The sequence below is a fragment of the Pseudophryne corroboree genome, chromosome 6 (genome assembly GCF_028390025.1).
Source record: "Pseudophryne corroboree isolate aPseCor3 chromosome 6, aPseCor3.hap2, whole genome shotgun sequence".
In the NCBI taxonomy this organism is placed as follows: Eukaryota; Metazoa; Chordata; class Amphibia; order Anura; family Myobatrachidae; genus Pseudophryne; species Pseudophryne corroboree.
This window is the reverse complement of record NC_086449.1, coordinates 563,931,512-563,944,476: the sequence shown is the minus strand read 5'-3', so window position 1 is coordinate 563,944,476 and position 12,965 is coordinate 563,931,512. Positions and strand designations below refer to the sequence as shown.

Here is a 12,965-nt window from a genome sequence, read left to right as displayed (position 1 = left end):
CAAATATGACTGTCCTTTCGCCCGCTTGTTCCTATAGGAACGAAAGGACTGCGGCTGAAAAGACGGTGTCTTTTTCTGTTGGGAGGGGACCTGAGGTAAAAAGGTGGATTTCCCGGCTGTTGCCGTGGCCACCAAATCCGATAGACCGACCCCAAATAATTCCTCCCCCTTATATGGCAATACTTCCATATGCCGTTTGGAATCCGCATCACCTGACCATTGTCGCGTCCATAAACTTCTTCTGGCAGATATGGACATCGCACTTACTCTCGATGCCAGAGTGCAAATATCCCTCTGTGCATCTCGCATATATAGAAATGCATCCTTTAAATGCTCTATAGTCAGTAAATACTGTCCCTATCCAGGGTATCAATATTTTCAGTCAGGGAATCCGACCAAACCACCCCAGCACTGCACATCCATGCAGAGGCGATGGCTGGTCGCAGTATAACACCAGTATGAGTGTATATACTTTTCAGGGTAGTTTCCAGCCTCCTATCTGCTGGATCCTTGAGGGCGGCCGTTTCAGGAGACGGTAACGCCACTTGTTTTGATAAGCGTGTGAGCGCCTTATCCACCATAGGGGGTGTTTCCCAGCGCGCCCTAACCTCTGGCGGGAAAGGATATAATGCCAATAACTTCTTTGAAATTAGCAGTTTTCTATCGGGGTTAACCCACGCTTCATCACACACTTCATTCAATTCGTCTGATTCAGGAAAAACTACAGGTAGTTTTTTCAGACCCCACATAATACCCCTTTTTGTGGTACATGCAGTATCAGAGATATGTAAAGCCTCCTTCATTGCCGTGATCATATAACGTGTGGCCCTACTGGAAAATACGTTTGTTTCTTCACCGTCGACACTAGATTCGGTGTCCGTGTCTGGGTCGACCGACTGAGGTAAAGGGCGTTTTACAGCCCCTGACGGTGTCTGAGACGCCTGTACAGGTACTAACTGGTTTTCCGGCCGTCTCATGTCGTCAACTGATTTTTGTAATGTGCTGACATTATCACGTAATTCCATAAATAAAGCCATCCATTCCGGTGTCGACTCCCTAGGGGGTGACATCACCATTACCGGCAATTGCTCCGCCTCCACACCAACATCGTCCTCATACATGTCGACACACACGTACCGACACACAGCAGACACACAGGGAATGCTCTTATCGAAGACAGGACCCCACTAGCCCTTTGGGGAGACAGAGGGAGAGTTTGCCAGCACACACCCAAGCGCTATAAATATATAGGAACAACCCTATAGAAGTGTTGTCTCCCTTATAGCAGCTTAATATATATCAAAAACGCCAAAAAAAGTGCCCCCCCCCCTCTCTTTTTTACCCTGTTTCTGTAGTGCAGTGCAGGGGAGAGTCCTGGGAGCCTTCCTCGCAGCGGAGCTGAGCAGGAAAATGGCGCTGTGTGCTGAGGAGATAGGCCCCGCCCCCTTTTCGGCGGGCTCTTCTCCAGAGTTTGTGAGACCTGGCAGGGGTTAAATACATCCATATAGCCCCAAGGGCTATATGTGATGTATTTTTTAGCCAGAACAAGGTATTCTCATTGCTGCCCAGGGCGCCCCCTGCAGCGCCCTGCACCCTCCGTGACCGCTGGTGTGAAGTGTGTGACAACAATGGCGCACAGCTGCAGTGCTGTGCGCTACCTCATGAAGACTGAAAAGTCTTCTGCCGCCGGTTTCTGGACCTCTTCGCTTTTCGGCATCTGTAAGGGGGTCGGCGGCGCGGCTCCGGGACCGGACTCCATGGCTGGGCCTGTGTTCGATCCCTCTGGAGCTAATGGTGTCCAGTAGCCTAAGAAGCCAATCCATCCTGCACGCAGGTGAGTTCACTTCTTCTCCCCTAAGTCCCTCGTTGCAGTGAGCCTGTTGCCAGCAGGACTCACTGAAAATAAAAAACCTAAAAACTTTTTCTAAGCAGCTCTTTAGGAGAGCCACCTAGATTGCACCCTGCTCGGACGGGCACAAAAACCTAACTGAGGCTTGGAGGAGGGTCATAGGGGGAGGAGCCAGTGCACACCACCTGATCCTAAAGCTTTATTTTTGTGCCCTGTCTCCTGCGGAGCCGCTAATCCCCATGGTCCTGACGGAGTCCCCAGCATCCACTAGGACGTTAGAGAAATATACTTTCTTACTAGGAGCTCAGGAGAGCCCCTAGTGTGCATCCAGCTCAGCCGGGCACAAGATTCTAACTGAGGTCTGGAGGGGGGTCATGATGGGAGGAGCCAGTGCACACCAGGTAGTCCTAAAGCTTTCTTTAGTTGTGCCCAGTCTCCTGCGGAGCCGCTATTCCCCATGGTCCTTACGGAGTCCCAGCATCCACTTAGGATGTCAGAGAAATATAAAATAAATGCAGAAAACTCTTAAGGAGCTTCCTTCAGCGTGACCGGCTCCTCCGGGCACATTTTCTAAACTGAGTATGGTAGGAGGGGCATAGAGGGAGGAGCCAGCCCACACTCAAATTCTTAAAGTGCCCATGGCTCCTAGTGGACCCGTCTATACCCCATGGTACTAAATGGACCCCAGCATCCTCTAGGACATAAGAGAAATAATTTGTAACTTAAGGCCCATACACATTTGCCGATAAAATGAGCGACGTCACTCATTTTATCGGCAAGTGTGTATGCCGCTAGCAACGATCGATGCGCGGCCCCGTGGGTTGGCAACGATCATCGCTGTTGGCAGTGCATGCAAGCTCGATCTGGACTGTCATCCAGGAGCTGCATGCACAGCCGGCGGCTGCATGACAACACTGAGCAGTCATATCGCCCAGTGTGTACGGCCGACTGCCAACTGCACAGCCCAGGAGGGGAACACTAGACGTCACTCACGGAGCGACGTTGTCTAGTGTGCAAGGACCATTACAGATAACCAGTCATGTGCTGCCTCTAACCTGGGAGCTACATAGCCACAAAAAGAATTGAATTCCCCACCAGCGAAAGCCAATTGGTTACCATGGGCAACCTGTCTACTCCCCTGGAACAGCTTTGCATTTCACAGAGCAATAACACTGTATGTCAAATGCAATGTCAAAAATGACACACATGTATGTGTACATGTCTACTTATGTGCAGTTTTTTTTAGACCATGTGGATTAAATAGCATTTGATAGGTACTAACATTTGTTCAAAATATGGTGGTAGATTTATCAATACTTCTACAAAGTACAAAAAAAGTGGAAAATAAGATTTTACTTACCGATAAATCTATTTCTCGGAGTCCGTAGTGGATGCTGGGGTTCCTGAAAGGACCATGGGGAATAGCGGCTCCGCAGGAGACAGGGCACAAAAAGTAAAGCTTTTCCGATCAGGTGGTGTGCACTGGCTCCTCCCCCTATGACCCTCCTCCAGACTCCAGTTAGGTACTGTGCCCGGACGAGCGTACACAATAAGGGAGGATTTTGAATCCCGGGTAAGACTCATACCAGCCACACCAATCACACCGTACAACTTGTGATCTAAACCCAGTTAACAGTATGATAACAGCGGAGCCTCTGAAAGATGGCTTCCTTTAACAATAACCCGAATTAGTTAACAATAACTATGTACAACTTATGCAGATAATCCGCACTTGGGATGGGCGCCCAGCATCCACTACGGACTCCGAGAAATAGATTTATCGGTAAGTAAAATCTTATTTTCTCTATCGTCCTAGTGGATGCTGGGGTTCCTGAAAGGACCATGGGGATTATACCAAAGCTCCCAAACGGGCGGGAGAGTGCGGATGACTCTGCAGCACCGAATGAGAGAACTCCAGGTCCTCCTTAGCCAGAGTATCAAATTTGTTAAATTTTACAAACGTGTTCTCCCCTGACCACGTAGCCGCTCGGCAAAGTTGTAATGCCGAGACCCCTCGGGCAGCCGCCCAAGATGAGCCCACCTTCCTTGTGGAGTGGGCCTTTACAGATTTAGGCTGTGGCAAGCCTGCCACAGAATGTGCAAGTTGGATTGTGCTACAGATCCAACGAGCAATCGTCTGCTTAGACGCAGGAGCACCCATCTTGTTGGGTGCATACAATATAAACAACGAGTCAGATTTTCTGACTCCAGCTGTCCTTGCAATATATATTTTTAATGCTCTGACAACGTCCAGTAACTTGGAGTCCTCCAAGTCACTTGTAGCCGCAGGCACTACAATAGGCTGGTTCAGATGAAATGCTGACACCACCTTAGGGAGAAAATGCGGACGAGTTCGCAGTTCTGCCCTGTCCGAATGGAAAATCAGATATGGGCTTTTGTAAGATAAAGCTGCCAATTCTGACACTCTCCTGGCAGAAGCCAGGGCTAGAAGCATGGTCACTTTCCATGTGAGATATTTCAAATCCACCTTTTTTTTAGTGGTTCAAACCAATGAGATTTTAGGAAGTCCAAAACCACATTTAGATCCCACGGTGCCACTGGAGGCACCACAGGAGGCTGTATATGCAGCACTCCCTTAACAAAGGTCTGGACTTCAGGGACTGAAGCCAATTCTTTTTGAAAGAAAATCGACAGGGCCGAAATTTGAACCTTAATAGATCCCAATTTGAGACCCATTGACAATCCTGATTGCAGGAAATGTAGGAATCGACCCAGTTGAAATTCCTCCGTCGGAGCACTCCGATCTTCGCACCACGCAACATATTTTCGCCAAATTCGGTGATAATGTTGCACGGTTACTTCCTTCCTTGCTTTAATCAAAGTAGGAATGACTTCTTCCGGCATGCCTCTTTCCTTTAGGATCCGGCGTTCAACCGCCATGCCGTCAAACGCAGCCGCGGTAAGTCTTGAAACAGACAGGGACCCTGCTGAAGCAAGTCCCTCCTTAGAGGTAGAGGCCACGGATCTTCCGTGATCATCTCTTGAAGTTCCGGGTACCAAGTCCTCCTTGGCCAATCCGGAACCACTAGTATCGTTCTTACGCCTCTTTGCCGTATAATTCTCAATACTTTTGGTATGAGAGGCAGAGGAGGAAACACATACACCGACTGGTACACCCAAGGCGTTACCAGCGCGTCCACAGCTATTGCCTGCGGATCTCTTGACCTGGCGCAATACCTGTCCAGTTTTTTGTTGAGGCGAGACGCCATCATGTCCACCATTGGTCTTTCCCAACGGGTTACCAGCATGTGGAAGACTTCTGGATGAAGTCCCCACTCTCCCGGGTGAAGATCGTGTCTGCTGAGGAAGTCTGCTTCCCAGTTGTCCACTCCCGGGATGAACACTGCTGACAGTGCTATCACATGATTCTCTGCCCAGCGAAGAATCCTTGCAGCTTCTGCCATTGCCCTCCTGCTTCTTGTGCCGCCCTGTCTGTTCACATGGGCGACTGCCGTGATGTTGTCCGACTGGATCAATACCGGTTTTCCCTGAAGCAGAGGTTCTGCCTGGTTTAGAGCATTGTATATTGCTCTTAGTTCCAGAATGTTTATGTGAAGAGACGTTTCCAGGCTCGTCCATACTCCCTGGAAGTTTCTTCCTTGTGTGACTGCTCCCCAGCCTCTCAGGCTGGCGTCCGTGGTCACCAGGATCCAATCCTGTATGCCGAATCTGCGGCCCTCCAATAGATGAGCACTCTGCAACCACCACAGAAGAGACACCCTTGTCCTTGGAGACAGGGTTATCCGTAGGTGCATCTGAAGATGCGACCCTGACCATTTGTCCAACAGATCCCTTTGGAAAATTCTTGTGTGGAATCTGCCGAATGGAATCGCTTCGTAAGAAGCCACCATTTTTCCCAGGACTCTTGTGCATTGATGTACAGACACCTTTCCTGGTTTTAGGAGGTTCCTGACAAGCTCGGATAACTCCTTGGCTTTTTCCTCCGGGAGAAAAACCTTTTTCTGAACCGTGTCCAGAATCATCCCTAGGAACAGCAGACGAGTTGTCGGCATTAACTGGGATTTTGGAATATTCAGAATCCACCCGTGCTGTTTTAGCACTTCTTGAGACAGTGCTAATCCCATCTCTAGCTGTTCTCTGGACCTCGCCCTTATTAGGAGATCGTCCAAGTATGGGATAATTAATACGCCTTTTCTTCGAAGAAGAATCATCATCTCGGCCATTACCTTTGTAAAGATCCGAGGTGCCGTGGACAATCCGAACGGCAGCGTCTGAAACTGATAGTGACAGTTTTGTACAACGAACCTGAGGTACCCCTGGTGTGAGGGGTAAATTGGAACGTGGAGATACGCATCCTTGATGTCCAAGGATACCATAAAGTTCCCCTCTTCCAGGTTCGCTATCACTGCTCTGAGTGACTCCATTTTGAACTTGAACTTCTTTATGTACAGGTTCAAGGACTTCAGATTTAGAATAGGCCTTACCGAGCCATCCGGCTTCGGTACCACAAAAAGAGTGGAATAATACCCCTTCCCTTGTTGCAGAAGAGGTACCTTGACTATCACCTGCTGAGAGTACAGCTTGTGAATGGCTTCCAACACCGTCTCCCTTTCGGAGGGGGACGTTGGTAAAGCAGACCTCAGGAAACGGCGAGGTGGATCTGTCTCTAATTCCAACCTGTATCCCTGAGATATTATCTGCAGGATCCAGGGATCTACTTGCGAGTGAGCCCACTGCGCGCTGTAATTTTTGAGACGACCGCCCACCGTCCCCGAGTCCGCTTGAGAAGCCCCAGCGTCATGCTGAGGCTTTTGTAGAAGCCGGGGAGGGCTTCTGATCCTGGGAAGGAGCTGCGTGTTGCTGTCTCTTCCCTCGACCTTTGCCTCGTGGCAAATATGAATAGCCCTTTGCTCTCTTATTTTTAAAGGAACGAAAGGGCTGCGGTTGAAAAGTCGGTGCCTTTTTCTGTTGGGGAGTGACTTGAGGTAGAAAGGTGGATTTCCCGGCTGTAGCCGTGGCCACCAAATCTGATAGACCGACTCCAAATAACTCCTCCCCCTTATACGGCAAAACTTCCATATGCCGTTTTGAATCCGCATCGCCTGTCCACTGTCGCGTCCATAAAGCTCTTCTGGCCGAAATGGACATAGCACTTACCCGTGATGCCAGTGTGCATATATCCCTCTGTGCATCACGCATATAAAGAAATGCATCCTTTATTTGTTCTAACGACAGTAGAATATTGTCCCTGTCCAGGGTATCAATATTTTCAATCAGGGATTCTGACCAAACTACCCCCGCACTGCCCCTCCAGGCAGTTGCTACAGCTGGTCGTAGTATAACACCTGCATGTGTGTATATACTTTTTTGGATATTTTCCATCCTCCTATCTGATGGATCTTTAAGTGCGGCCGTCTCAGGAGAGGGTAACGCCACTTGTTTAGATAAGCGTGTTAGCGCCTTGTCCACCCTAGGAGGTGTTTCCCAGCGCTCCCTAACCTCTGGCGGGAAAGGGTATAATGCCAATAATTTCTTTGAAATTATCAGCTTTTTATCAGGGGCAACCCACGCTTCATTACACACGTCATTTAGTTCTTCTGATTCAGGAAAAACTATAGGTAGTTTTTTCATACCCCACATAATACCCTGTTTAGTGGTACCTGTAGTATCAGCTAAATGTAACGCCTCCTTCATTGCCAAAATCATATAACGTGTGGCCCTACTGGAAAATACGGTTGATTCGTCACCGTCACCACTGGAGTCATCGCCTGTGTCTGGGTCTGTGTCGACCGACTGAGGCAAAGGGCGTTTCACAGCCCCTGACGGTGTTTGAGTCGCCTGGACAGGCACTAATTGATTGTCCGGCCGTCTCATGTCGTCAAACGACTGCTTTAGCGTGTTGACACTATCCCGTAGTTCCATAAATAAAGGCATCCATTCTGGTGTCGACCCCCTAGGAGGTGACATCCCCATATTTGGCAATTGCTCCGCCTCCACACCAATATCGTCCTCATACATGTCGACACACACGTACCGACACACAGCAGACACACAGGGAATGCTCCTAATGAAGACAGGACCCACTAGCCCTTTGGGGAGACAGAGGGAGAGTTTGCCAGCACACACCAAAAGCGCTATATATATATCAGGGATAGCCTTATAATAAGTGCTCCCCTATAGCTGCTTTGTTATATAAAAATATCGCCATAAATTTGCCCCCCCTCTCTGTTTTACCCTGTTTCTGTAGTGCAGTGCAGGGGAGAGACCTGGGAGCCGTCCTGACCAGCGGAGCTGTGAGAGGAAATGGCGCCGTGTGCTGAGGAGATAGGCCCCGCCCCTTTTCCGGCGGGCTCGTCTCCCGCTATTTTGAGAAATCAGGCAGGGGTTAAATATCTCCATATAGCCTCTAGGGCTATATGTGAGGTATTTTTAGCCTTTATAGGTACTCATTTTGCCTCCCAGGGCGCCCCCCTCCCAGCGCCCTGCACCCTCAGTGACTGCCGTGTGAAGTGTGCTGAGAGGAAAATGGCGCACAGCTGCAGTGCTGTGCGCTACCTTTAGAAGACTGCAGGAGTCTTCAGCCGCCGATTCTGGACCTCTTCTGTCTTCAGCATCTGCAAGGGGGCCGGCGGCGCGGCTCCGGTGACCATCCAGGCTGTACCTGTGATCGTCCCTCTGGAGCTTGATGTCCAGTAGCCAAGAAGCCAATCCATCCTGCACGCAGGTGAGTTGACTCCTTCTCCCCTCAGTCCCTCGCTGCAGTGATCCTGTTGCCAGCAGGAATCACTGTAACATAAAAAACCTAGCTAAACTTTCTCTAAGCAGCTCTTTAGGAGAGCCACCTAGATTGCACCCTTCTCGGCCGGGCACAAAAATCTAACTGGAGTCTGGAGGAGGGTCATAGGGGGAGGAGCCAGTGCACACCACCTGATCGGAAAAGCTTTACTTTTTGTGCCCTGTCTCCTGCGGAGCCGCTATTCCCCATGGTCCTTTCAGGAACCCCAGCATCCACTAGGACGATAGAGAAATGCCCATAGCAACCAGATTCTAGCTATAGTTCTTAGAAAAAGAAAATGATCACTGGAATTGGATTGGCAACACTTCCACTTTCATTTATAGAAGTTTTATTAAATCTATTCCATAATGTTTAGGCAAGGTACACATTACCAGATATCGGCCTGATTGGTTGGTTCTGGGCAAATCGGAACAACAAATGTGCATTGTGTATGCCTGCTTTGAGCACTCCCACAGTCATTGGCAATGTCTTCTGGTAACATAACTAATACCCCTTTCAGACCACATCTGGCGGGTCGCACCCGTGTACGGCTCCAGGGAGCGACCTGCCTTAGCCTCTTTCACAGCAACATCCCCAGCCCAGCATATTCTGGGTCGGTGACGTCAGCTGTGACACTCGCAGAGGCAGCGCTTGGAGATCAGATGATCTCCATGCGCCACCTGTCCATAATGACCTGGCAACCCGTTCACACCGCACAGCGTCAAGGGTTGAAACCATGTTTAACCCTTGTTACTACCAGGATATGCTGTTCATCGTAGCGTATCGATCAGGTCAGAAGTGCCGCAGTGCGCCGACGCATGGCTGACAGGCGACGGCTGTCGTTGCCTAGCGATTGCCTCTGCCTGATTGACAGGTAGAGGTGGTCGCTGGGCAGGAGGGGGCGGCACGGCGGCGTTTTGTGGATGCGGTCCGGCCAACGCAGGCATGGCCGGACCATGCGGAGGGCGGGCCGCAGCGGCTGCGTGACATCACACGCAGCTGCTGTGATCAGGGCAGCAACGAGTAGCTCCCAGCCCGCACGCAAAAGTTGCGCTGGCCGGGAGCTACTCCTGAAGTGCAAAAGCATCGCCGCTGTGCAATGCTTTTGTACTTCTGCAGGGAGGGGGGGGGGGGGGGGGCTGACATGCGGGGCAGACTAGCCCTGTGCTGGTCGTCCCCCAATTTTGCAAGGCCACGATTAGGTCTGAATTAGGCCCATTGTTCCTGTACATGGCCTTAAAGCCAGATTGCACAGATCTGATCATTCACTAAACTGAATGAAAAAGATGGGCGATTTGAATAAACACTCCTTCACTGTTTTTGTTGAAGAGTCAGAAATAACACTTGCAGCATATTTACAGTAAGATCAATTATCACTACTTTAACAGCATTCTAAGGCCAGCTTATCCGGCAGGCAACCGAACCCTGCATCGCAAGTGCATGCATACACACTTGCCAATGCGGGGGGTGACCTCGGAGGTCATGCTGCTCTCCCCCATCCTGGCACCTAGAAATTTGGGATTACCCGATTGAAAGACGGGAGCCCCCTCTTTCAAACCGTCTACACACATGACCAGCAAGATCACCAGACAATAGCCTCCAATACTGCAGAAAATTAAGGAAGTCCAGTGATGGAAGAATATATCATCCATCCTGGCTTCCAATAATTTAGAGGCCCAGTTTCAATCGTTAAATAACCTTGGGAAGGATTCCTGTTAATTTGACGATTATCGGGAACCCAGCTGATGGAATCCCAGCACCCATCAGTACGCCAGTGCCAGAATCCCGAAAAAGGTCAGGAGACCGATGCTGAAATGCCAACAGCCGGCATCCCGACCTTAGTCAGTATGGCGCCTGGGTAAGGTTTAGGGCCGGTAGGGGGATAAGTTTAGCCGCCACCCGAGGAGGTTAGGCTGCGTTGGACGGGGGGAGTTGGAAGGTTAGGCACCCACAGGGAGCGTTAAGTGTTTGGCTGCGAGTGAAGGAGGGTTAGGTTTAGACTGTGGGAAGGGAGGGGGGGGTTAGGGTCAGGAACTAAGGGGGGCATCTCACACCTGTCGGAATTACAGTCTTCAGGATCCTAGCGTTGGGATTATGACCGCCGGGAAAACCAGTGCCAGCAAATCATACTGAAACCCTGTGAGAAAGCACTGCTTAATATAGTGACACTATCAATAGCAGTTTTGTTTTGTATGGTCATCCCAACACCAAAAGTAACAAACACCAGAATTTTGGTGCCACAGTAATTTTAAGCAAATTGGCTCCAAGGATTTGTCTAAATCTGGTTCAACTAATACAGATGCTCCTCACATAACATAACCTGTTTAGTGACCGCTCTGCCTTTCGACCAGCTGGTAAATTTTTATCATTTTCGCTGATTGTATTTTTATGTTCTGTAATAGTGTACAGTATGTAAGCGTTATGCAAAGTAAAACAAAAAAAGTTATCAAGTTGGGGTTTACTTTAGACCAGAGGTTCTCAAACTCGGTCCTCAGGGGCACACAGTGCATGTTTTGCAGGTAACCCAGCAGGTGCACAGGTGTATTAATTACTCACTGACACATTTTAAAAGGTCCACAGGTGGAGCTAATTATTTCACTTGCGAATCTGTGAGGAGACCTGCAAAACATGCACTGTGTGTGCCCCCGAGGACCGAGTTTGAGAACCTCTGCTTTAGACCTTTTCTTTATTCAGAATGTATTAAGTATGTGGCTCCTCACTTAATTACCTAGTTGTAGGAGCGGAACTCGATCGTTAAGTGAGGAGCACCTGTACTTAGACATGTCAAGACAAGAATATTTGTGACTGTATACGCTGCAGATTCTCCTGTGCCCTCGGCAGGTTCTGAAAGGTTTATCACAAAGCACCAGGATATTCTGTACACATGAGCGTCCAGCATATATACGGTCATCACTTTCTTTTGCATAAAGTTTAATTTGATTCCCATGTTACACAGTGTTTACCGAGCAATGAACAGCTCAGACTGCACTTACCCACTGCCACCCATGTAGGAAAGTGAAGGTGGCAGGACTGGGATCTATGTGTCCAGAATCCATCCTCTTATTGATATACACAAAAGAAGACAGAGCTAAGGCTATGCATAAGCATTTTTGTACACCCTGTCCTTGCAATTTTGAGGATTTCTTAGGATATACAAAATGCTTGTTAGTCTACAGCTGACACGTGTATACAGAGAATATACAGTATGTGGACAGTACTCCCCTACAGCAAATGCATTTTTAAGAAGCATAGGCAAAAGCATTGACTTACTAAAATGTATAACTGAAAAACAATCCCATAATAGGGTTAAGAAATGAATTGTGTACAGCAGGAGTGATGCCCCCACATCCCCAAGTTGCATTGTATAGCAGGGAGGCAACATTACAGTTGTATAGGCAGCAAATGGGAAAATACTAATGACATGTACATACACAATCCCGTATTACCAGCAACCTTTGCCAAACATGCAATAACACCATACGGAACCCAGCAAGCATGCAGCAACACTGTATATATGCTCCTCCGTGTCACATACAGCACACTGCCTTGTACAGGGCATGCCTGCAGCCACCCCTCACAGCGGCCAGAGCTCCCGGAGATGTGGTGTACGGGGCTGCCAGGGATGAGGCACCGGGGATGCGGCATATGAGGCACCGGAGACATACCCAGCAGCGCCGCACGGAGACAATGGAGGGGAGGCTGCGGCGTGCACAGGGCAGGTCCCCCCTCCCGCTAGCGGCGGGTACCGAGCACTCCCTCCAGCTGCCTCCCACCACCGTGCCCAGCTGCGCCCACGGCTGGCAGGCACCCGGGGGCACACGTCCCGGACACTCGGGGCGTACAGCCCGGGGTAATGTAGCACATCGCACCCCGCCCAGGGAACCCCCGCCTGCCACACACGGTGAACACCGGAACGGGGACTAGTAGCTAAGTCGCCGGGCCTTGCCGCATCGTATCCCCGGAGTCTCCTGAGGACACAAGCCGAGGCGTCCGGAGGCTGCGAGGGGAGATCTTGGCACGGGCAGCCGGGCTGCTGACAATGGGTGACAAGCCGGGGACGCCCGGTGCCTCCGTGCTGTCTCAGGCACGGTAATGAGGCGGGCAGCACACGCACTGCCGGCTCCGGACATTTCATTGAGCTGCAGGGAGGAATCGGTTAGCGATCATTGGCCGAAGCCAGGCACAAACCTCCAGTGCGGCCCTGGTTGGCTCCCTGCACGAATCGGCTGTTTGGTTGGACAGAAAATGGCTGCGAAGGAGCCAGTCCCAGCGCGGAGCGGCGCTTCCGGGACTCGAGCTGCCCTCCCTCCGCTCACTCTCCAGGGCTGCTGTTCCAAGGGGAGGGCGACACCCCCTCCA

At 50.2% G+C, this 12,965-nt stretch overlaps 1 protein-coding gene across 1 annotated transcript in view; it reads right to left on the bottom strand.

The window, feature by feature from the left end:
• The window catches only part of NFYB (nuclear transcription factor Y subunit beta), an 89,759-nt gene extending 76,801 nt beyond the window's left edge, over nt 1-12,958 (bottom strand). Inside the window, exon 1 of the mRNA XM_063927775.1 lies at nt 12,795-12,958. The gene's annotated coding sequence lies outside the window, so the exon portion shown is untranslated. The remainder of the gene's footprint in view (nt 1-12,794) is intronic.
• Nucleotides 12,959-12,965: the final 7 nt, after the last annotated feature.